Source organism: Tenrec ecaudatus, unplaced genomic scaffold (assembly GCF_050624435.1).
Source record: "Tenrec ecaudatus isolate mTenEca1 unplaced genomic scaffold, mTenEca1.hap1 Scaffold_257, whole genome shotgun sequence".
NCBI lineage: Eukaryota > Metazoa > Chordata > Mammalia > Afrosoricida > Tenrecidae > Tenrec > Tenrec ecaudatus.
The window spans coordinates 207,269-218,516 of record NW_027458748.1 but is presented as its reverse complement, the minus strand read 5'-3'; positions in this window follow the sequence as shown (position 1 = coordinate 218,516).

The following is an 11,248-nucleotide window of genomic DNA, read 5'->3' as shown; positions in this document are numbered from 1 at the left end:
AAATTCTTCCTCTGAGTCTTTTTTTCCTAGGTCTGAGAGAAAGGCCAAGATCAATTTTCAAAAGTGGAGTCACAGATTCCAAGGTAAGCACCTTTAATTTGCTACCTCCTCCATCTCTGGTGATGTGAGTGTCCCCTGGGAATGAGGAGAGCAAGGGGGTAAATGAAAGAATAACCAGTAAGTATTTTGTTTTATTTAACATGGGTTTCACTCTATCCTCCAGGGATAAACCAGGATAAATAGTGATCTACAAATTCGTGCGTAAATACGATTCAACCCTCAGGCATCTGGCTTACTGGGTACCATCCCTGCATATGTCTAACAGCAGAAAAGACTCCTTGAGGCCAGCACACAGTAGATCAGAGATCAGCAAGGGACCTGTGATAGCCCTTGACCATGATGCTATTTGTCATATTTAAACTTTATATAACACTTCTTTGTTTTCCTAAGTTCCTTGAACCAGATGCAAATTACTTAAAATTAACTGAAAATGTGTTTGTGATTCTTAGTTTGCCTGCCAACCTACCCAAGTTCTTGTTTGTGTAAAATCTGAGAGAGAAGACAGCTCCATATACATAATTAGCAACATTAGTTTTTTGATGGATTAGGTTTGGGGTTCTGTTTAGGCTTGTAGTGTGCTTGAATGAGAGTCTGTACTTAAAGATTAGCATCTAAATCCTGGGATTAATCAGTGTTCCAGGTTCAAGAACAATTGCCAAGAAATAGAAATAGGAATCAAGTGTCATGAGTCAGATGTTAGTGGACATGTTAAAGGGTTTTATGTTTTGAAGGTTATGTTTGGAGTTCAGTAGGGGCTAACAGATTGTGTTTGGAGTTTATTAGGGGCTTATGTGTTAAGGTATGAAGATGTAGATTTATGGTTTAAGGATTCTTGTTTTCTGGGTTGGATTTCTGAATTTGAGGTTTATGGTCATGAAGTTAGGTTTCAGGTTGTAAAATATATTCAACCTTTGACCTGGTTTTAAACATTGGGATAAATGCATTAGCCTAGGTTAAGAGTGTATTGTGGTAGGATTTGTTAAGCATGTCAAGTTTCTTGTGGGTGTCAGGGGATGCTCAGGGTGTTAAGAGTTCTGGGTGGTAAGGGGCTTTTTCATGTACTTAGGGGGTCAGTGCATTAGGAGGTTATTAGTGTGTTGTAAGCACGCTTAGCATATTAAGGTGTAAGGGTTAATGGTTTCAGATTTGGAGATTTGTAGTTAATGGTTAGAGAGTTCAGTGGCAAAAATTATTTTTGTGTGTTGAAATGTAGCCTACAACTTTTAAACTATTTATTACCTGTAATATTTATGGTATATTTGAAATCTGTTATGTAAAATATCATTAAATTGTGATGATTAGAGGAATTAGTATTTCTTCTCTTTGGAAGCCTCTTTTCTTCCTTTAAAAAGCATTCCATTTATGATTGGTCTATCTAGAAAATACTATAGAATTTTTAATACAGTATTGAAAATGAAACTGTCTGTCCTATTTCTTAAGTGGGGTGGGGTATTTTCTCTTTCCTCTAAGAATGATATTTGCTGGTGCTTTTTTAACTGAATATATTAGCATATTGAACTATACCTGCTTCATGTTACAGTTGTAGTTTTTCCCCCAAACTTTAAAAGCCTTTGATTTTTTAAATTAAATTATTTTATTGGGGGCTTTTATAGCTGTTTTAATAATGCACACATCAATTTTATCTAGCACATTTGTACATACATTGCCATCATCATTTTCAAAATATTTTATTTTTTCTACTTGAGCCCTTGGTATCAGCTCATCTTTGTTTCCCTCCCTCCACCACCTTCCCATCATTGTGACCCCTTGATCAATTTTAAATTATTGTTTTCATATCTTACACAATCTGCTATTTTCCTTCACCCACTTCCTGTTGTTCATTACCCTGGGGGAGTGTTATGTGATGATCTTTACAATCTGTTCCCCTTTCTCCCCCTTGTGGCCCCACCTTTCCCCTACCTTCATGGTATCATTACTCCCATTATTGTTATGAGGGGTTTATCTCTCCTGGATTCCATATGTTATGTTGAGGGATCGTATCTGTACCAGTGTACATGCTCTGGTCTAGCCAAATTTGAAAAGTAGAACTGGGGTCATGATAGTAGGGTGAAGCAAGCTTTAAAGAACTATACGAATGGTATGTGTTCTGTTGGTGCTTTATTGTACACTGGTTGGCTCATTCTTTCCTTGTGACCCCTCTGTGAGGGGATGTCCAATGTCTAAAGACGTGCTTTGGGTCTCCAATCAAACACCCTTTGTTTCCATCTGTATGATTGTTTGGGGTCTTCTAATTCCTCATACCTGATCCCATAGACACCTCGTGATCACACAGGCTGGTGTGCTTCTCCCATGTGGGCGTTGTTGCTTCTCAGATAGATGACCGACTGTTTAACTTCAAGCCTTTAAGAGACCAGATGCTATATCTTATAATAGCCAGGCACTATCAGCTTTCTTCACTATATTTGCTTATACACCCCTTTTGCCTTAAGCAATCCTGTTGGGAAGATGAGAATCACAGAATAACAGATTATTAAAACAAAGTATTCTTGCATTGAGGAAAGACTTGAGTAGAGGCCCAATACCTTTGACTTTTTAAATGTTCCTACTTTGTTTTCTGTGCCTACTTAGACAATTGACCCTCTTTTCTGTCAATGGTTCACTATAGTGCTTATTTTCTTATGTAAAATATGCTCTGGGACAAATTTCAATGAATCATGGTATATAATCCTTGTAATATGTTGTCTGAATCTGTTCCAAATATTTAAAAGAATTTTTCATGTAGATCAATTATCAGTATTGCGCTACAGTTTTCTTGTAGTGTCATTATCTGACATTGGTGTCAAGGGTATTTACTGGTTTGATACAAAGTATTGATAACCAAGGGATCAACCAGAAAGAAAATGTTTTGAGAATGATGATGGCAATGGATGTACTAATGTGCTTGACACAATGGATGTATGTTATGGATTGTGTTAAGAGTTGTATGAGCCCTCAATAAAATGATTTTTTTTAAAAAGAGAAAGTATTGAAGTATTGGTAAGTGTTCTCTCACAACCATTGTTATATTTACACTCAATAACTTGAACTTAAACTAACAAACAGTTAAGTGGTGTTTATTCATACCAGCTCAGTACTCTGTATTAAGCTTTAATCTATGGTCTGATTATGCTAGAAATTTCTCCTGGAATTTTATTTTGATTCAATTGATTATAGCCCTTGTAAGCAACCTAAAATGCATTCAACTACCATTGATCCCATGCACTGGCTGGACCCTCTGATCTTCCAGCTGGCTCAGTTTGGAAGACGACATGATTTACATTCCTCTTGCCAGACAGATAGTCACTAACACCTACGTCATTGTGTGATGCCCTCACAATAGATCCTCAATTTGGAAAATACTCTGCCATATGACATGCTGTATGGATCTTAGAAAATGTCCTTTAGTTAACCTCCAGAAGAATGGTATAAGGAGGAGCAGCAATTCCTCAGTAATTTTTGCATCACCTTGGTTTTGCATCACCTTTATTTTATTATATTTTTTAACAAAAGAAACCCATTCCTTGTTTTTAATAAGCTTATATTCCAGTGAATGTCTCTTGAGCTCTCAGGCATTTGATAACATGGAAATAACTTTTGTAAACATAGCTAAATATTTAGTATTTTGTGCATTGCTTGGGTATTGATTAGTAATTTCTGAGGTTCTTCTTGTTGATAGTTCTGATTGAGTCCATTCCATCTCACAGGGACCCTGTGCACAAAGGAATGAAACACTGCCAAGCCCTGCAGCATTCTCACAATTTAGAATGAACCTATTACCTAAGTTACTGTATCAATCCTTTCAGTTGAGGGGTTCCTATTTTTCACTACCCCTTTACTTTACCAAACAAAATATCCTTCTCCAAGGACTGATCACTTCTTACATGTCCAAAGAATTTCATGTGAACTCTCACCTCCTTATCTCTATCTAGCACCCTGACCTTACTTCTGCCAAGACATATTTGTTTGTCCATTTGAAGGCCCCTGTCTACAATTCAAATACACTGGTTCTTCTTAATTCTTTCTTATTCAATGTCCAACTTGTAAATGCATATGAGGTAATTGGCAATGCCATGGTTTGGGTAAGATGAACCTAGTCCTAAAAGTAACATCATTGTTTTTCAACACTCTTCAGGGGCCTTGTTAGGCAGATTTATCCAGTATAATGCATCTATTGATCTATTGAACTTATTATCACCTTTTAGTTGTTTTGTAATTTCCCATAACCTAACAATCTTTCCAGAAGAAGTTAATACTTAGTCGAGCTTAGATTAAGAATACTGAGCAAGGAGGGACCTGGAAGCTCACCTTCTCTGAAACCAACCTGTCTCAGAGCCCTGAGCTGGAAGGCTGTCCTTAAGACCTAGAGGAATGATGACACTTAGATTCAAGAAATGCATGATAACTGGGCACAAGATTGTCTAAAACAAATTGTGGCTTTGTCTATTAGCATGACTTGCAGATCAGTTTTAGAGGGGCCCAAACCCTCACCCTTTATCCTATAACTGCAACCTCACACCCCTCTGCCTCCAAAAACACCCTGGGGGTTGCAAAAGGGCTGTGCCAATGATGCCCAACTAGTCATTCAGACTAATACTGCCCTCACTAATCGAAGCACAGCCTCTTGCCACCACACTCATTTTGTTTTCCTCCCTCCAAGTTCCTGGTTAAGCATGATTCTCAAGCTCCAGGCCTGACACTAGCTAATCCAGTCTCCCTAAAAGACCAAGACTATGGATGGGATATCCTAGACCCCAAGGCAATAAGCCCTCTCCCACTTTGTGTTGTTTGTCATCTGTTAACATTACTTAGAGAGCTTGAAACCCATGCTCTAGCCCAAGATGACAGAATGGATGAAAGTCATGTCTTTCCTTAATCCATCTCATGTACTTTTTTAAAAGATAATTTTATTGGGGACTCATAACAATCTATACTTCAATTGTATCAAGAATATTTGTACATATATTTCCATCATTCATTTCTAAACATTTACTTTCCATTGAGACCTTGGTATCAGCTCCTTTTATCCCCTCTCTTCCTCTCCCCCCACCCGTCACTCCTTGATAAATATTAAATTATTGTTATTTTTGTATCTTGCACTGACTGCTATCTCTCTTCCCCCATGGTTTCTGTGTTTCTCCCCCGGGTGTGTGTGTGTGTGATTATGTGTCTATCATTGTGATTGGCTCCCCCTTCCTCCCCTCTCCTCCCTGCCTTTCGCTTCCCCGACTGGTATTAATACTCCCATTCCTGTTCCTGGATTCGGTATGTTGTGAACTCTTATCTCTTTTCTGTACCTGTGCACATGCTCCAGTCTAGCCCACAGGGAAAGGCAGAATTGGAGTCATGATAGTGGGATATGAGGAAGCCTCAAGGAACCTAATAATATTTGTGTTTCATCAGTGCTATCCTGGTCCCGGGTTGACTCATCCTTTCAGTGTGACCTTTCTGTAAGGGGATGTCCCATTGTTTACAGATAGATGTGGGGTCTCTACTACAACCCTCCTCATACTCAGCAATATGTTGGGGTTTTTTTTGCTTGCTTGTTTGGGGTCTTATGAGGCCTATTACCCTATCTCTTTGACACCTAATGATCACACAAGATGTGTGCTTCTTCCATGTGGGCCCGTTGCTTCTCTACTAGATACCCATTTTTAAACTTCAAGGCTTTAAGGCCTCAGGTGGTATATATTTTGATAGCCAGGCACTTTTCTCCTTCTTCACCACATTTGCTTATGCACCCATTTTGTCTTCAGTGATCATGCTGGTATGGTGAGCATCAAAGAAGGTCAGGTTGATAGAACAAAGTGTTCTTGCATTGAGGGAGGGCTTGGTCAGAGTCCCAAAGTCCATCTACTATCTTAGTGTATTGCCTTATAAATATATGCATGTAGGTCAAGACCTCTATTTTTCAGAATTAATGTATTTACATATGCACAGACCTATGCTTGTACCACTATCCATAGCTTTGCTTCCTAGATCTTTCTTCTGTTTCCTTTTACCTTCCTCCTTACCCCACCATCATGCTTGTCCTCCTTCCACCTATTAGTAATTCCTCTCAATTAGATTGCTGTTGCTCCATCTACTGTCTAAAAGTGGTCATAACCCCAGGCTTGCAGAGACCCTCTGAGAGCTAGTCACAAGACCTCACCCTGGGGTTCCCCCGTGCTGCTATCCACCTTGTGCCTACAGTCTAGGTTATTTCTGCTCCACAGCCAGGAGGAGAGTGACTGCATCAGCCATTACCTTCCTTCATCTCATGTACTTTTAAGCTTTTTCCTTCATTCACCTTTACTCTTAGCATCGTCTGTCTACCTACACCTTGTCATTCCTTATTGGTAATGTGCTATCTTTCACAAAAGCTTTAACATTGGGCATCCTTAAACACAAGAGCTGTAGAGACTAGGAAATACACCTCCCTCTGGGCTTGAGTTCTTGTTAAGGTTGTCTCTGCCTTAGCCAAGTCCCCTCTAGTATGTCCTGCTTATTTCCTTTTATCTCTTGTTTTCCATCTCTAAAACAGCTTTCACTGGTTGTGACCCTCTACTGTGGTACCACACTCTATTACTATGGGCTTCTAAATGTGCTCTACCTACCATACACATTTGTTCACACACTGTCAATATTATACAGTTTCCATGGGATACAAGGAGCTTGAAGCAGGATGAACTTTGATGAAAAACTCAGAATCTGTTGGAATGTCACAGTAAGAGAAACATTTGCATTGGAATCAACAAATAAAAGTATAGGAATTAGTTGGATGAGATAGTGGGAAAGAAAGAAACATGAGCAAGTGTGTGACTACTACTTAAAATACATATAAATAATTTCTGATTCTTTAGTTAAACGATCATTAAAATATTGGGGGAATTTTCTTTAAAAATCTTTCCAAGTTCTGGAAAGCAAGGGATTGTTTGTGTTATATTCAGATAATGAAGTATAAAGATAAACTAAACATAAATGTTAAGAAATAATTCTAAAAGGGCAATGGATTATAAAGATCTACATATAACCTCCTCCCTGGGAGATGGACAACAGAAAAGTGGGAGAAGGGAGACATCAGATAGTGTAAGATATGACAAAATAATTATAATTTATAAATTATCAAGATTTCTTTAGGGAGGGAGAAGGTGGGAAGGAGGGGGAAAACTGAAGAACTGATGCGAAGGGCTCAAGTAGAAAGCAAATGTTTTGAGAATTATGATGGCAACACATGTAAAAATGTGCTTGACAAATGAATGTATGTATGGATTTTGAGAATTGTATGAGCCCCCAATAAAATGGTTTTTAAAAAGAGAAATAATTCTTACTAGAAACAGTCCACAATAAATAACAACAGCAACAAAACTATTGATCACATATCATACTTTTCTAAATTGCTTTTTAAGTACAAACTGGTGTTCTAATGGCACAAAAACAATTGACACAGTGAGTTCATTGACTTGGACAGAAATAATATGCTGTGCCTGAAAAATCACCTAAGGTGATATCAAATTCATCTGTGTGGTTTAATGCTGTAGGTCAACCTTTAACAATATAGATCAATCCTCAACATAAGCATTAAATTCCCAAGTCTATATAGGACTTCAGATTCACTGTTTTCATTTTGGGAAGACCTGGAATGAATTCATCCTCTGAGATGAAGAAATATCTCCTGTCTGACATGAATGCCAACAAAGGAGGCTGAAGAAAACAGAGTACCCTCAATTTAGAGTGGGTCCTGTATTTAATGCAAACACTCAGATTGGAGCATTATTTTGAGGCCACAAGGAACCACTTAGGGTAAGAAGTGTAGGCCAAGAAACTGACATGCCCTAATCAACATTATCTACTGCTAAGTTTCAGGTCACAGATTTGCCAGAGAGAAATACCGTCCAGTTGAGGGAGCTAAAACCTGGGAATACTATCTTTCACGTTTATGCACGACCAGGAAAGCTATCAACATTTGGCTGGTGTGTGAACCAAATTCATTCAACCAACTCCAAACTTTCTAGACTTCTGCTTCTTGTATGTAAAGAATGCATTAATTTGACTTCAAGAAGCTTGAGCTACAAAATGGTATTAAAGATGCCTAGGGTATTTTCATTATCCAGATAAAGGTTAGATAGGACTTGTGGGGAACACTATGTCCAATAGCTGAGGGTTGTCTATAATGTAAGAGCATGGCAGGGTAGGGGAACAAAGACGGGGCTTCATAAAGCTTCGTGATAGCTATTGCTATCAAATGGATATATGGTTTAATCCACTGGATTACTGGAATGATTTTCCTTCTATGACTTGGTACTGGTTATGTAAGGCGTCAACCTCCTAGTTTGGGACTTGGTCCATTGGGATGGGCAACAGAACTTCCTGAGTAGAGTCTGGATATAAAGCTCTACCAGAGGACATGGATTATCTGTTTGTCTAGTGTCAGCATTTCTTCAGCCCTACAGTCTTCTTTATTCACTTCATTCAGTCAAACATTTTCTATAGATTTCTGAAAATGGGAGCTTGAGCTCTTTCACGGTTTAGAAATGTAATCGTATAAGGGCTTCATTAACAGAATGAATCTGATGGCAATGTATCCAGTTGGTCAATATGTGGGAATTATTTTTTTATGGATGGTGATACTTAGGTTGGTAGATGCACTCCTCATTCCTAATGACCCTTTGCACAACAGAAGGAAATCCTGCCTTGTCTTTCACTATCTCCACAATGCCTGACATAATTAGCCCCTGTATTGTTAAAGTACACTCTATTGTTAAAATACAGCCATTGAAGATGGTTCTATTTTTTGTTAAACTTAAACAAAAAACCATGTTCTTTTCTCTGGACTATTCCATTCCTGTAATATGTCCCATGTATGAGGGAATAATACCTCAACATCTTTGATTTTAATGACATTTTTCCTGAACTTCTTCTAAGAGACAAAAATACAAACTCACTGTGATAGAAAGGACTGAAAGTCATTACAGCCTAAAAGGAGAGGGTAGAGCTGTCCCCATGGGTTTCTTACACTGGAACTATGTGTGGGAATAGAAAGTCTTATTTTTCTCCAGTGAAGTGGCTGGAAGTTTTAAACTACTGACTGAGCAGTTAGCAGCCAAATGTTTCATTAGTGCTCCATCCAAGATAGATTTGTTTATTCTTCTTCCTGTCTGTGGTGTAGTCAATATTCTGCACAAATAACACAACAATTAAAATAAATTAATTTTTAGCTTTACTCATTGTCCACTTTAAAAATATTGGATATGTTGTAATGAATATACCATGGTCTGGTTTGAGCCAAGCTCCCCGTGTTGATTTCAACACTTTAAGTGGATCCTTTGCAGAAGATTTTCTCCAATAAAATATGTTTTTGGATTTATTGACAGTTTTTGCCACAGATTATGGATCCAAATAAAATAAAAACTTTTTTTTTCAGGGTAGCAATAATTAAACTCACAACTTTCTTCTAGTTCTTAAACACTTCCTCCTCCCCCACCCCACCCCATTATCATGATACCAATTCTACCTTGAAAACCTGGTTAGACCACAGTATGCACAGTGGTGCAGATGGGAACTGGAAACACAGGGAATCCAGGACAGATGAACCCCTCAGGATCAGTGGTGAGAGTGGTGATACCGGGAGGGAGGAGTGGGTAGGAAGTGGGAGCTGATCACAAGGATCTACATATAACCTCCTCCCTGGGGGATGGACAACAGAAAAGTGGGTGAAGGGAGATGATGGACTGTGTAAGATATAACAAAGTAATATTAATTTATAAATTATCAAGTGTTCATAAGGGAGGGGGGAACAGGGAAGGAGGGGAAAATGAACAGCTGATGCCAAGGGAAAAAATCATATCATTGTGAATGAGGGGGAGTTCGGAGTGGAGACCCAGACCCATATGATTGTGATTGGTTCCCTCTTTCTATCCCACCTTCCCCTTATCCTCATGGTATCGCTACTCTCATTATTTGTCCTGACGGGTTTATCTCTCCTGGATTCCCTGTGTTTCCAGTTCTTATCCGTACCAGTGTACATCCTCTGGTCTAGCCAGGTTTCAAAGGTAGAATTGGGATCATGGTAGTAGGGGGGAGGAACAATAAAGAGCTAGATGAAAGTTGTATGTTTCTTCAGTGGTATACTGCATACTGACTGGCTGCTTTCCTCTCACAACCCTCTGTAAGGGGATGTCCAGTTGCCTACAGATGGACCTTGGGTCTCCACTCCGAACTCCCCCTCATTCACAATGATATGATTTTCCCCCTTTGATTTCTGATGCCTGATTCCATTGACAACTTGTGATCACACAGGTTGTTGTGCTTCTTCCATGTGGGCTTTATTGCTTCTGAGCTAGATGGCAGCTTGTTTATCTTCAAGCCTTTGAGATGCCAGACGTTATATCTTCTGATACCCGGTCATCTTAAGCTTTCTTTACCACATTTGCTTATATACCGCTTTGTCTTCAGTGATCTTGTCAGGAAGGTGAGCATCATGGAATGCCAGTTTAACAGAACAAAATGTTCTGGCATTGAGTAGAAGCCCAATGTCCATCTGCTAATTTAATACTAAAACTATAAATATATGCACATCATCATATATAAACATATTTACATGTATACATGTCTGTATTTAGATATCTCTAAATGCCCTTTGCCTCCTAGTTATTTGCTCTATTTTCTATTCCTTTCCTCATGTCCCACTCTCATTCTCAGACTTCATTTGGGTTTCAGTAATTCCTCTTAGTTACTTTGCTCTTTGTCAAGGCCTACCTGGTCTCCCATTCCCTCCTTGCCATTGATTTTGGTTCCTTTGCCCCTGCATTTGTTAACACATATTTCCTTTCCCCCAAATCCCCCTCTCCCAGATACCCCCGGAACTGCCAGTTCCATTGTTTTTTCCTCCAGATTCTTTGTCCTACCTACCTTATCTAGATAGACCTACATAGATAATAATATGCACAAAAAATAAGACAGTACAAAGCAAAGCAACAAAAGAAACGAAATAACAAAAAGAAAAGCCTGTAAATCAGCAGTTCTCAACTTGTGGGTCGTGACTCCTTGGGGGGGTGGGGGATCGAACGACACTGCCACAGGAGTCGCCCAATTCACAACACTAGCAAAACTATAGTTATGAAGTAGCAACAAAAATAATTCTATGGCTTGGGGGGGGGGGTCACCACAACATGAGAAACTGTATTAGAGGGTCGTGGCATTAGGAAGGTTG